The sequence below is a fragment of the Orycteropus afer genome, unplaced genomic scaffold (assembly GCF_000298275.1).
Source record: "Orycteropus afer afer isolate SDZICR_OR568_19922 unplaced genomic scaffold, OryAfe1.0 scaffold00285, whole genome shotgun sequence".
In the NCBI taxonomy this organism is placed as follows: Eukaryota; Metazoa; Chordata; class Mammalia; order Tubulidentata; family Orycteropodidae; genus Orycteropus; species Orycteropus afer.
The window spans coordinates 624,903-635,463 of NW_006921872.1; positions in this window are offsets into that span (position 1 = coordinate 624,903).

Genomic DNA, 10,561 nt, shown 5'->3' on the forward strand with positions numbered 1-10,561 from the left:
TACCAGAGCTCCCTCAAGAAACCATAAGAGATCTACATAAATGGAAGAACATACCATGCTCATGGATAGGAAGATTGAACATTGTGAAAATGTCAGTTCTACCCAAAGCCATCTATACATTCAATGCAATCCCAACACATATCCCCTCAACATTCTTTAAGGATAGGGAAAAAACAATCACTAACTTTATATGGAAAGGAAAGAGACCTCAGATAAGCAAAGCACTATTGAAGAAGAAGAACAAAGTAGGAGGTCTCACACTCCAGGATCTCAAAACCTACTATACAGCAACAGTAGTCAAAACTGCTCAGTATTGGTACAGCAACAGACACATAGACCAATGGAATAGAATTGAAAACCAAGAAACAGATCCATTGACCTATGGTCAACTGATTCCAGTCGGTGCCTGTTTAGATTTCTTTGTGCCGTTATGACAGAAATACCACAGGTGGATAGTTTTAACAAACAGTTTATTCTCTCACAGTTTTGGAGGCTAGAAGTCTGAGTTCAAAGTGCCAAGCTCTAGGGCATGGGTGAAAACTCCTCAACCTTGGGCTTCAGCTCTGTCTCTTGCTCCCAGCCCACTGGAACTAAAGGTGTCTCTTCACTCAGGTAACTGCTGGCTGCTGAGTTTAAGAAGCTCAAAATCAACAAATGAAAATGCCACAGTCCCATTATTACCAAACAATACAACATGCCACTAATTCAAGTCTGGAGACAGTCCCCAAATTGGCAGGAAAATGGCAGGCTGCTAGATGAAGACTTGGCTGCATTCAGGGTCCAAGCATGCCAAAAAGCTCAGAGACCTTTCTCAACACTTCTTATATGCTGGAAGCACACTGTATCCCTAAGACAGCTACTCAGTTGCTCCAGTAGATTCCACCGTGGAGTTGATTACCAGTCTCATCATCCCAGGCACTCTAGACCAGGCCCAACCAAGTTGACACATAACCTTAACTGCCATAGTGCCCTTTTCCCTACACAGCAAAATGGACAGAACACAAAAGAGAGACCTGCTGGTTAGAAGGGACCATTAATATTTTCAGGAATAAGATGGAGCATAAGTCAATTTTTTATAAAGCAATGTTCTGGTAGGCATAGCATCTGCCAAAAGGTCACTAAGAGCTGGCAAATGGTTATGAGTAGTCAAGACTCATTAGATTGCAAGTGACAGAAATACTACTCAAACTAAAAGCGGTTTCCAAAGAACATTATAAGGGTTGGTGTCTCTCTCCTAGTTCTGTTTTCTTCAGTGTTGACTTCATTCTTAAATAGGCTTTCCCCATGCAGTGGTAAACTGACCCCAGCAGCTCCAGCCTTATATTCTTCTAGCTTAGCAACCCCAGCATCATTGAAGCCCTTTTCCCAGTAACTCCAGCTTTTTCCAGAAGTAGATTATGCATTAACAGAGTCAAATGGTGGGGTCAGCTCCATAGCCCAATATTGGGGGTAAAGTCATAATTCTTTTACAAAAGGAAAGGTGCAAGAATACTGGGAAGACCAAAACAACAGTTGTCAACTACACCCTAGAAAGGGATGTAGAAAATTGGAAGTTTGATGGAAAAGGGTACATAAAATGCTTGTGATTCCCACACTGAAGACTTTCTCCAAATGCTTTTTTAAGGGAAGAGATAACACCTCCCAGCAACAATTTTTGTTGTTAAGTGCAGTTGAGTCAATTACTGCTCATAGTGACCCTGTGTGACAGAGTAGAACTGCTCCACAGAGTTTTCTTGGCTGCAATCTTTTTGGAAGCAGGTCACCAGGTCTTTCTTTCACAGGTGTGTTAGAACTGCCAGACTTTTTGGTTTACAGCCCAGCGCTAATTAAGGCTCCTTCCCAGGAGTAATACTACACCTCTGTTGCCTAAAAATCCTATCTCACAGGAAAATGCAATACCCCTTTGCCCATTGACTGAGGGGATGTGCCTGGCCAGCTGCCTAGTATCTCACTGTTTTGTAGAGAGATCCCCTGAGAGACAATGTCATCCTTTGTTTCACAGGGGGCTGAATTAAACAGGAAAAATGAAAGTCCACTGATATGTCTGGAGGTGACATCTCTGTAATTAGTGAATTATGGAGGAGGAAGTATGTGTGTGTCTGTTGTGTGCATATGTCTATATATGAGTTTGGAAAAAGAAAAGTAGATTAGGAGAAAGGAAGAGAGAAGAAAAAAGAGAAGAGAGACAAGAAGAGATGTTTTTCCAAGCAGGTCACATATTCTAATTGCCTTTCTTCGTTCCCTCCTGATTTATTCATTTGGTTGGACAAAGACAAAAATACCAGTGGCTTAAACAGTGTAGAAGTATTGTTTCTATTCTAGGTAAAAATATGAGCTGGTAGACCATACAGGGCTGGTCAGGGCCCATCATACCCCAGATTCTCCTAGGATTCAGTTATTTCGTACTTGTCATGGATTTAATCGTGTTTCCCTCAAAAAATATGTGTCAGCTTGGCTGGGCCATGATTTTCAGTTGTTTGGCAGTTAAATAATGATGTAATCATCCCCATGATGTGGTTTGATGTGATCAGCCTATGTTGTAAAGAGATTAGGATGAGATGCAACACCCTTACTCAGATCACAGCCCTGATCCAATGTAATAAGTTTCCCTGTGGTATGACCTGCATCACCTTTTATCTTATAAGAGATAAGAGGAGAGAGAAGTGAGATAAAGAAAGAGGCATCTACTGCCACAAAGAAGAAAAGCTGGGAGCACAACCTGGCCTTTGAACCCCGGGTTCTAGACTTAGAACCAAGGGAAGATTGATGCCAACACACATATAGATCTCCAAGGAACTCCAGGCCCACATATGTTGAAAGCAGACAAGGGCCTTCCTCCAAAACTGACGTAGAGAGAGAAATCTTTTCTCTAGAGACAGCACTCTGAATTCAGACTTCCAGCCTCCTAAACTATGACAGAACAAATTTCTGTTTGTTAAACCATCTGCTTGTGGTATTTCTGCTATAGCAGTACCAGATATTAAGGCAATACTCTACTGTCTCCCACAGTGTTGCGCTTGTTTACAAGGTCAAAACTGACTTATCACCACTTCCCAAAGAGAGGAAGAGAAAGGCAAGAAGTTTCCTATCGAGGGCATGACCTGAAAGTTGGCAACATCATGTCCTTTCATGTACCATTCTCAACTGAAACCAGTCATGGGAGAGGGTTTTGCTTAGAAGGATGTATGACTGAAAATAACAAACGTAAAGAACTCAGCATCCGTGAAGAGGTTGGCTTTTCTAGAAAATAAAGCAAAAGGGAGGGAAAAGTAGCAAGTTAGTCACTATGATTAATGTCTACTTTAGCCATGCCTGCTAGTCTGTTAAAGTTCTGCAGTTTTCAGTGAAGGGCCTCTTCCGCATTCCACTTCAGCCTTCCACACTCAGACTATTTGATATTTTAGTTAGATGTGTTTCCTTATTCATCTATTAGCTCTTTGAGGGAAATGATGAGATTTAAATCAGATCTCAGATTCCCGCAACATCTGTTACACAGTAAGACCTAAAAAATGAAAGTCAAATGACGGAACCTACTTTTCTGAACTAGCTGAGCGTAAGTTGGAAACATGGTTCCGCTCTGCCCCTAAGAAACTCAGGGTTTATTTCCTAAAAGCAAAGACCTTCTCTTATATGATCACATTATAGTTATAAAAATTAGGAAATTTCCATTGATGTAGTACTATTATCTAATCTGCAAACCTTATTTAAATTAATTCAATTGTCTCAATAATGTTCTTTATAGCAATTCAAACCCTTGGAAGGAAGTTTGGGCAATCTACTTCTATAGTGATATTGCCTCAGAAACCCAAGGAGGGGTCGCTATGAGTTGGATCCAACACACGGCAGTGAGTTTTGAGAATTTAGAGTCCAGGATCTAATCCAGGATCATACATTGTATTTAGTTATCATATCTCTTTAGTCTTCTTTCATCTGAAACAATTCCTTAGCCTTTTTGAAGACAATGAAATTTTTGAAGTGTTGTTGTTGTTAGGTGCCATCAAGTCGATTCCAACTCATAGTGACCCTATGTATAGCAGAATGAAACACTGCACCATCCTCACAATCCTTGCTATGCCTGAACACATTATTGCAGCCTCTGTGTCAATCCATCTCATTGAGGGTCTTCCCCTTTTTCTCGGACCCTCCACTTTACCAATCATGATATTCTTCTCCAGGAGCTGGTCTCTTCTGACCATATGACCAAAGTAGGTGAGACAAAGACTGGCCATTCTTATTGAGGTTGCACATAAAAATGAGACAGCTTAAAGGGCAGGAGATATGAGCAAGTGAAAACAAGTAACCTAGATAATTTATAAACTACATAATTCCTAAGTTATTGAAAGTTGCTAGTATTTAACACAAATTCTACTAGTGTGTGTCAAATTATACAGAAAATGTAGAAATTAAATTTCTGCTCTTGAATTAGTTGATGCTCTGGATAACAGATTTCAGTTTCTGAATAAAGAGAAAGCGTGTGAGCACTAAAAAATGCCAACATAAATAGCACTTATAACTTCAACTGGATCTAAGTATTTGTCTCCAATATGGCAATATGGCAAAGTTGAAAATAATCTGTCACAGAGATCCTAGTGTCCAGTTCTGGCTCCTTCACTGTCTGGCTCTGTGACCTAACTTTTTTGGTTTACAGTTTTCTGTAAAAGTGTGAATTTAATTAGATGAACTACCTCTATAATATAGTCCACCTTTAATAACCTAAACCCCAGGATGTGGATGATACATCCATAGTTGGAGAAGTAATCACCATTCACATGCTCCAGAAAGCTCTTTGCAAAGTCTAACATCTTTACATTGTCAGGGGACGGTTGTTGAGTGCTTACTATCTGTGCCAGTTCATGTTCCTTTGTCCTCCAAATCTCTTTCCTTGCTATATTTCTATTATGGTTTGTATGAATTAAAATTCCAAATCCTTTCTTCTAATGGAAATGCTGTGCTCCTGAGCCTTCACTTGCCCCCTTTGTTAGCAAGGATAGCTAATTAGCTTCAGAGCGTGAAGGATAGAGTTGTACAGGGAATTGTGGGAACATCTGATTGTTTGTTCCAGAAAATCTGCACATAAACAAGAATTCCTATTACTAGCATGTAGAACACAATCCAATTTGTCCAAAGCATTTTATAGTATTTCTTATTGTTTATTCTTCCTGACAAGACCAAGCAAAAGAGAAAGTAGGAGGTAGAACAAGTCTTGGGTCTGCAGCCCATTGAAGAGCTTCCAGTGGCACAATTGCATTGTGATGAATTGGTTACAAGGACTGAATTGGAGAGATGGGAATATTGGAACTGTTGAAGTTTTTATTTAAAGTTGTAATATAATATTGCTCAAAATTATCTTTAAAAAACCTACATATCCATATACACATATACATACACATACGTATCAATATACATACACAGAATGCTCCTTGGAAGCAAATGGCCAGACTTCATCTCACCTACTTTGGTCATGTTATCAGAAGGGACCATTCTCTAGAGAAGGATATCATGCTCAGTAAAGTAGAGGGTCAGTGAAAAAGGGGAAGACCCTAACGAGATGGATTGACACAGTGGCTGCAACAATGGGCTCAAGTGTAGAAAGGATTGGGAGCATAATGCAGGACCAGACAGTATTTCATTCTATTGTACATAGGGTCACTATGAGTCAGAGCCAATTCAATGGCACCTAGAAACAACAACATATACATAGACAGACACAGATGTAGGTACACACAAAAAGAACTGGAAGATCACACATCAAGATGTAAATAGTTGTTATCTCTGGAGGGTGGAACTATGCATTTTTTTAAATGTCTTTCTTCTCTTTCCTTGAGTGCCACGTTTACACTTTGAGCACATATTTATTTTGTAGTTTTAAAAAAGTTATTTTAAATAATAGATTCTGGAATCAAGTTATTATAACTTTATTCTCATTATTCAATCTCTTCCACGTGACTTATTGTTAACCTTCTGTGAACATACCTAAATGACTTTGTAAAACATTCATTTGCCTTACTTTTCATCCAGTCATTCAACATTTCCCAAAAAACCCAAAGCAGATTCACTGCCATTGAGTCTATTTGACTCACAGAGACCCCTCTTGGGTTTCTGAGGCATCATCTCTATGGAAGTAGACTGCCCAATCTTCCATCTGAGGAGCGGCTGGTGGGTTTGAACCTCCAGCCTTCTGGTTAGCAGTCAAATGCCTTAGGCACTATGCTACCAGAGACAGTGTATAAGATGTGCTAGGTGCCAGAAGTATGAATAAGGGAGCTCTAATGGCGTAGTACCTGAGGCATTTGACTGCTAACCAGAAGGCTCCTCAGAAGGAAGATTGGGCAATCTACTTCCATAGGGATACCAGCTCAGAAACCCAATTGGAGTCACTATGAGTTGAATTGACTCAATGTCAGTGAGTTTGGCTTTGTGTGTGTGTGTGTGTGTGTGTGTGTTTAAGTTGTTCCCAAGCTACTGGGAGAAACAGACCATTATAATAAAGTATAACAAATTATCCATGAAGAGATTCTATGGAAGCAGAGAGGAAGTGTATCTTAGCTATGCTGAAAGATGGGTGATGGTAAGAGAGGAGGAACAGGTCACAGAAAAGATGATGCTTGAGCCCAAGAAATTACTATATTTAGTAGGAATGATTATTAAATGCTAGAATGAGTGGACAAACGATATTTCTTTATATTGGGATTTTCAAAATTTGTTCATTTTATTCATTCATTCATTTATTCAACAAATAATTTTTACATGCCAGCAAGTACTAGCCACTAGAGATGTGGTGGTAGCAAAAATATTCATAGTCTCAGCTCTCACAGAGTTTACATTCTACTGCGGGAGACAACAATTAATCAAACAAATGTAAAATATTTATTGTGGTAAGTGTAACAAAAGAGAAACATATGGTGCTATGAAAGCAAATAATGGAGGAGGAAAGTTTACAAGTAGTCTCAGAAGGACAGGGAACACTTCCCTGAGAAAGTAATGTTTTAACTGAGATCTGAAGAATGACTAGGTAATACAATAGGAAAAGAGGGATGGAAAAAATCTGCCAAGTAGAAATAAAACTGTGTCCAGGCCTTGTAAATGGCCTGAAGAAGGGACTGTGTGGCTGGAGCTGAGATAAGAGTATGGTATGGATGAGACATGTTAGGAACCAGACCATGCAGGGTCTCATAGCCCAGATGAAGGATTTTATCTTTATCTGAAGAGCAATAAGAAGACATTGAAGAGTGTAAACCTGGAGGTGGAAATGTGAATAACTTGATCAAATGTGCATTAAGACAGACATCTCTATATGTAGAGTGCAAACTGAATTTTAAAAAAAGAGGCCAGAGTGGATTCAGGTGGTCCATCGAGGAAACCTTTGCAAATGGTTCCAGCAAGCAAAAATGGTGACTTGACTAGGGTGGTCATGATGGGGGTGGGGAGGTAGGAATAGACAGACTCAAGGTATTTAGAAGGTAAAAATCAATAGGACTTGATGATAGAATAGATGTGTGTGTGTGTGTGTGTGTGTCTAAGGAGAGGGTTTGAGAATAGGGTAAGACAAGGATGATTTCCAGGTTTTGTAGGTCTGCAGAGTATTTTTGTTTATAATGCTGAAAGCAAAGCAATGAATTAAATTAAATGTCCTTTCCAGGTTCGTTTTAGACTAACACCATGGCTTTTTTATTTTCCTTTTTTCCTAGTATGGTTGTCTCTTTCAATGCACAGAAGAACCCAGGTGAAAGTATTTTGAGTATTTCTTTTTATTGTGGTATAAGGAGTTCTGGTAGCATAGTGCCTAAGGCACTTGACTGCTAACCAGAAGGCTGGCGGTTCAAACCCACCAACCACTTATCAGAAGGAAGGTTGGGCAATCTACTTCCATAGTGATACCGCCTTGGAAACCCAAGGAGGGGTCACTATGTTGGGTCCAATGGTACATAACAAGAACAACAACATTGATATAAAAACCAAAACCTGTTGTCATCAAGTCAATCTGACTCATCGTGACCCTATAGGACAGACTAGAACTGCCTCCTAGGATTTCCAAGGCTGTAATTTTTACGGAAGCAGACTGCCACATTATTCTCCCACAAACGGCTAGTGGGTTCAAACTGCCCACCTTTGGGTTAATAGTTGTTCCAGAAAGTCTCCTCCATATTTATGTAAGTTACACAAATCTTAAATGTACAGCTTGATGAATTCTTAAATATGTATACTCCACTATTATCAGCAACCAGATCAATATAAAGAAATTCCCAGCACTCCAAAAGGTCCCTTCTGGTCCCCTCTCAGTAACTCCCAAGGATAACAAAGAATCTAAGTTCCTGTTTTTGCACTTCTGAAAAATAGGTGGAGAAAGGGAGAAAAAAAAGGAATTAGGCAGTATGTATTGCTTTGTGTTTGATTTCTTTCACTTTATACTGTAAGATTTATCAACACAATATTCATTGTAGTCAGGAGCTCTGGTGGCTCAGTGCTTAAAGCATTGGGCTGTGTGATGGTTATGTTTGTGTGTCAACTTGGCTGGGCCTGGTTGAGTGACTGGGCAGCTGGTGGTAGTTATTCCCCATGATGAGACTGGCAATCAACTCCCCATGGTAGGATCTACCACAAGCAGCTGAGTAGCTACCTTTGGGAATGTGGTCTGCTTCCTGTATTTAATGAGAAGCTTCAAGAATGGTCTCTACCCTGTGGCACACTTGGACCCTGCATGTAGCCATGTCGTTGCTCAGCAGCCTGCTATGCTCTGCCGACCTTGGGACTTACAATGGACTTAAGTTAATGGCCTGCCGTGTGGTTTGGTAACATCAGGACTGTGCCTTTTTACTTGTCAACCTTGGGGCTTCTCAGCCTCAGCAGCCTGCATCTGTCTGAGTGAAGAAATGCCTTCAGCTCCAGTGCGCCAGAAGCAGGAGGGACAGCTGGACCCCAAGGTTGAGGGGCTTTCACCCAGCCCGTAGAGCCTGGCACTTTGAACTTGGACTTAAAGCCTCCAAATTGCGAGAATAAACTCCTGTTTGTTAAGGCCATCCCATTTGTGATATATTTCTTGTCAGAGCGGTACTAGGTAACCAGAACAGGCTGCTAGCCAAAAGGTCAGCAGTTTGAAACCATCAGCTGCTCCGAGGGAGAAAGATGTAGCAATCTGCTTCCATAAAGATTTATTGCCTTAGATACCCCTTGGGGCAATTCTACTCTGTCCTATGGGGTCATATGAGTCGGAATTGGCTCCGTGGTAGTGGGTTTGGTTTAGTTTGGTTTGATTCATTCATTTGCAGTATGTATGCTGTGCAGTATTTCATTGTGCGAATATATCACAATTTATCTTTTCCACTGTTGATTGACATTCAAACTATTTCCACTTTGGGGCTATAATGAACAAAGTTGCTATAAACATTCTTGTACCTTTTGGTGGACATACATACCCATTTCTGTTGGCACTCAAAATACAACTGGGGATCTGAACTGCCTTCTCAGAGTAAAGCCAACATTAACGATCTGGTTGGAGTGAAGTTTATGGAACTCCATTTGCTGATGTGGCATGACTCAAAATGAGAAGGAACAGCTGCAAACATCCATTAATGATTGGAACATGGAATGTATGAAGTATGAATCTAGGAAAATTGGAAATTGTCAAAAATGAAATGGTACTAGTTATTAATAAATTGAAATGGACTGGTTTTGGCCATATGATTTACTATGTGTGAATGACAAATTGAAGAGGAATGGTGCAGCATTCATCATCACAAAGAACGTTTCAAGATCTATCCTGAAGACTTCCGGTAAGATAGATGAATAGGCAGACAAGCAACACAGATCCTCTTCAACAAAGAAAAGAAAAGGCAATTAACAGACACACAGAAGATAATCCTGGGGCCCTGAGCTTTGAAAGGAACCATACAGAAGTGGATTAGGCACCAACTAGTGGAAAAACCTAAACGAAAACAGTGAGTACAGAGACAGTTGGAGCTGTGGACTATAAGCTACTCTGATGGGACCAACAGCCTGAATATTTCCAAGTGGTATTGGGACCTGAGAATTGACCTAAAGATCAGCCCAGGTCACCAAGGGCTGCAGGGATGACTGCACTGGTGGCCCATGACTAGGAAGGGAAACAGCAGGGACGGAGACAACCTGAGCTGTTGACTTTCTGATGTCCAGAGGGTACAGCCACTTTGATAGTTCACATATGGCAGCCATTTTGGATATTTAAAGTGACCGAGGGTGCAGCCTTTTTGAATGTTTACAAGTGGGAACCATTTTGGATTTTAAAGTGATAGCATTCTCATTTGGATTCCAGGGACCTAAGAATAGGCTCTGTTTGTCAAGGTCGGCGGAGCATAGGTATGAGAGGCTGACAACAAGAAAGGACACAGCTGGTGAGTGTGTATAAGTGCTGTCAACTAGTGAATAGAAGAGCACAGTACCCTGCTTGCATAGATAACATACAAACAAAACAAAGAAAATGAAAATTGTGGGCAAGTCACTCCAACATACAATCACCAATTAAATATAAACACAAAAATGTCACAATGCCTCAGAGACAACAGAGCATCACAGTCCACACAAAGAA